The sequence below is a fragment of the Equus caballus genome, chromosome 7, assembly GCF_041296265.1.
Source record: "Equus caballus isolate H_3958 breed thoroughbred chromosome 7, TB-T2T, whole genome shotgun sequence".
NCBI classification, from domain to species: Eukaryota; Metazoa; Chordata; class Mammalia; order Perissodactyla; family Equidae; genus Equus; species Equus caballus.
Window position 1 is genome coordinate 93905142 of NC_091690.1, and position 4765 is coordinate 93909906.

A 4765-nucleotide genomic window follows, 5' to 3' on the forward strand; every position below is an offset into this window, starting at 1 on the left:
TTATATAAATAACATCTGGAGCATAGGTCAAACAAATAAGCCAACAATTATTACACAGTCTTATATGAACAATAATAAAGGTATATACAAAATAATAGGGAGGCAGGAATACAGGGTGTGGTGAAAAGCAATGCATGGTGGATGATGTAATACGTGAGCATAATCTTAAAATATATGTGAGATTTAATTATACAGAAAGAAGAAAGGGAGATCAGTCAGAAAAACCTGAATGTTGAGGGCAGAAAGGTAACACTAAGCATGTGTTTGGTGATTCACAAGAAGTTCTGTGGGGACAAGAGGCAAGGCATGCAGGGAAGGCACAGGCTGTGAGGTTAGAGAAGTGGACGGGATTAACAGCCTGAGGCATCTAGTGTATCAGGTAAGTTCCAACTTTGTATTTGAGGCTCTGAGGACAGGTAAGGTGGTGATGTGATAAGGCAGTATGGGGGATGGAATGGAGAAGAGGACGGTATGGTATTGAGCTGGGCCTCCCAAATAACAAGCAGGTGATTCAAAAATTAAAACCACAGACAAAATAGAATTTGGAGTTAAACATAAAAATTTTAAAGACTACATCTTGGAAATAGAATAGGAAACATGGTGCATGGTAGGATACACGTCCAAGAGCCACCTTTCAGAATGCGGGCATATTATCCCAGTTGCTGGGAGTGCTGTTGGCTGACAGCCCTCAGTTGTCAGCTTCCTTTGGGATTGCCTCTAGGTCTGAAGTGAGGCTCCTTGCCCAAGGTTGTGCTCCCTACCCTAGGTCTTCTGCACCCAAAGACTGACTGAAGTGGGAGGATGAAGGTTGGACCCTCTTAGCCCAATACTGAAAAATCTCTGAAAAGCTTTGAAGAATCATACCATCTTCAGAACTCCCCACAGGGTCCCATTGAACCACATCACATCATCACAGCTCCAATTCTCCCTCTGCCCAACCCTGCTTAGTTCTTTCACAAGGAGAAAGAGATTCCTTTCACAAATGTTAATTCTGAAGCTTTTCTTTAATCGGTCTCCTGCACACTGATTTCCATCTCAGAGTCTGCTTGCCAGGACCAAATAAAAGACATAAAATTTAATTTTCTGTATTTTACCTTTTGTGAATTTTCTTTTTCTTCCGCTAAATTCAGCTTAATTCCAGAGCCAAATATTTCTATTAGTGATTATAACTTCATTCAACTTTTATAATAAGTATCATATCAACTAGCCAGCAACAAAATTTACAATGTTGATGTGATCATGTAGCTGTATAATCAGCTCACAGAATGAAAAAGCTGTATCTTATGCTACATGGGAATAGTGGAAACCCCATATTTAGATGCTTTATCTTCAGGATGGTCATCCTGTTTTAAAGATTCAGGTCTGAAAGGACAGGCTGTTAAAAAAGCAGTTACAAACACCCAGAGAGGGAATGGATGACAAGAGTCTCAACAGGATCTGTGGCCTTTGGTGGAGAGACACACCACAAGGTAGGACCCAGAGAAATAAAAATTCCATACGTTCTTCCTATCCCTTGGGATATGCTACTGATACATCCGTTACCTGAGCCAAACCTGAAGACGCGGGCAGGGAAACCTGTGGATACGACATCAGTCTTCTCGTTGATCAAAGCGTGATGAAGCAAGATGGAGCACAGCTTCGCAGAAGAACTACAAAATACCAAGCACAAGTCACAAAAATCTGAAGTCCTCACAAGCGATGGATCGTATTGGGAAAGAAGAGCTATAGTAACGATAATTTGTAATTGTTATGTAGTAATTATGAAGAAGGTCGTGAACAGTTGCCTAGTGTTTATAACTCCTCCTTAACACGATGACCACCCATTAGTGCCACAATGAAACACCTCGTCAATACCTGATGGGTGATTAAATTAATGAGGGAACAATTCCACTGTCCTTCATCATTTAGCTCCAGGCTCCTTTTCTTATTTATGGCTCTGCACTTACTTTGTTTTGGTTTATATATCTTCTAGCTATGACATTCAGCTTAAATGGACAGTGCTTGATATCTCCCCCACCCAGGACAGATTTCCTCTGTCCTTTATCCACATTTCTATTCAATTGCTATGTCTTGGATTTGGTATTTTACATAGATCTTTAGCCTGTCCACTTCTCTAAATCCTACTTGTCACTGCCCCGTTTGGTACCATCATGATGTTTTCCCTGCCCTCTTAAGGCAGATGCCATATTTGACTCCTGCGAACAGTTTGGTTTAACTCTGCACCAATCTGCTGTCCACACTGCAGTCCTAATAATTTTCCAAACTTCAAATTTGATCACAATATGTTGCACTTAACATCTTTCGATGGCTTCCATTAGGATAAGGTAGTGGAGGAGTCGTACAGCACTCTGCCATCTGGCTTTTTTTCTCGTTCTTGTCATATTTCTCATCTTTCTCCATTATAGTCTCTCATTCTCTGTGATCCAGCCCAGCTGAACTTACTTGATTTCTTCAACAAACATGTTCTTTCTTACACCTACTGCACGTCAATGTCCCCCTGTCTGCAGCAGGCCCCGCTCCACCTATATCAAAGCACAGCTTCAGGAGAAACTTGTTAATGCCTAAATAATGTCCATCTTTTCTGAGGGATTTTAAGTTCGATTCTTTCTCTCTCTGTTTTTCTCCTCCTTCTTACTCTTGTTTCCCAGGTCTTACACACAGTATCTGGCATTAGTTTTTAATAAATAAATATTTTTGGAATAAATTACATCTTCTTAGAGAAGCCTTCATATTATTTTTACACACAGTATCTGGCATTAGTTTTTAATAAATAAATATTTTTGGAATAAATTACATCTTCTTAGAGAAGGCTTCATATTATTTTTTAGAAAGGTATTGAAATATGTTTTAATTCCAAAAAAATATTTAAAAAACCTAAAAATATAGATGATATTTAACAGGCAAAATTGACTTCTCACCTTCACTCATGGTAAATGTTACACAGAAGTATCAGGTGCTTAAACTTGTTTCCAGATGTAGAGATCTATAATATATTCACAACAAAACGATTGCTTTATATGTTAGGAAAACACAAAGTCTTCTGAATAATACAGGTTCTACACATTTAAACTGTCTTGACAGAACTTCTCCCACGCTATACAATCTATATTCAATAGGAGATTGTTTGCTTCTCTTTCCTAAAATTCATTATTTCAATAAATGTTCATTGAACAGCAAATATTGATGTGCCAGATATTGTTCCAGATAGTGGAGAGAAAGTCATGATTGAAAGAAATACAGACCCTGCTTTTATGAAGCTTACATACTAATTTAGGGATATAATCAAAAACTATATAGTAGCTGAGATGCAGATAAATGATGGAGGGAGATAAATCAGGGCAAATGAATCAGACAAAATCTTGTCAAGCAACAGAAATCACAGTGATTTCAAAAACTAAATTTAATATAAAGTATTATTAACTGGGTAAAATGTCATTAGCTACTGAAATAGGTAAAAAGAAAATTCCGGAGTGTAACGAGAGTGGCAACTACAGAAAGTACCTGCTGCTCCTAGGGCTGAGGGAAAATCGAACAAGGAAGAAAGTTAGCGACTTCAAGAGAGGACACAAGGCTGATGTTAAGGCCACTAAGGACATGGTCTGTCTGCTGCTGCAGTGAGGAGGAAACTTACTGGTGGCCACCCAGGCACTGGGACAGCAGCCCACCACCTTGGGAAATGTGAAAAAGACCGTCCTCAACCTGACACTGCAGGAAAAACAAAGTCATGTAGAAAGAAAAAGTAGGCCTTCCGCCCTCCATCCTTCTCTTTCACTCCAGGGCCTTCTATTGGAAAACTTGACAGGGAGCCAGCTGGCAAAGGGGAAATATAGTTTTCAGAAACCAGGTCCCATAGCAAAAAGTAGGCCATAAAAGGATGGGTGTGGAATTAAGAGGTAATAAATTAATAACTAGCGCAAATTCCTGATAATGCGGAATTTCATCAGAGATCTAAATGGAGTAAGGAATGAAGCTATAGTTTCCTCTGGAAAAAGAGATTTCAGGCAGAAGAATGAATCATTTTAAAGAACCTTAAGCAGGATCATAGTTGGTAGGTTTGATGAAGAGACATAGGAAGAAACATAGGAGATGAGTTCAGAGACAGATCAAGGGAACACATCGTGCACAGGGCCAGCCTTTTACTTTGAGTGAGATGAGAATAGACCAGGGGATTCTGATCAGTGGAATGATTGGTCTTAATTTATTTTAAAAGGATCACTTCAGCTGCTGTCTTGAGAAATGACTGTGGATTGTTACAAACAGAACCAGAAGATAAAATAGCCCGGAGTGAGAAATGAACTGGCTCGGACTTGGGTGGTTGTAGCGGAGGTAATAAGAAGCTGTTGAACTGAGGATGGGAGGAAGAGCTGTCAAAGTTCACAGATGAACTATAGGGGAAATACGTGAGAGGAAGAGAGAAATCAAGAATGAGGCCAAAGCTTTTCCCTGACCATCCTTCCTAGTAGAAGGATGGAGATGCCATGGAAATATGAAGGAGAACCCATTAAGAGCTGCAGTTTTGGAGTGTGGAGAAATCAGGAGTTTAGTTTTAAATGTATTAGTTGTGTTACGTCTGCTGGACATCCAAGTGGGAATATCAAATAGGCACCAAGGTATGTCATGTGTGGAGGAGCATCCCAAGCTAGAATTGTACGTTTAAAGTAATTGGCTTATAGATGTAGAAACAGAATGTAATCGATGAGGTTGGTTAATATCACCCAAGGATCAAGTGCAGATAAAGAAAATAAAAGTTGGAGAGTAAGCTTGG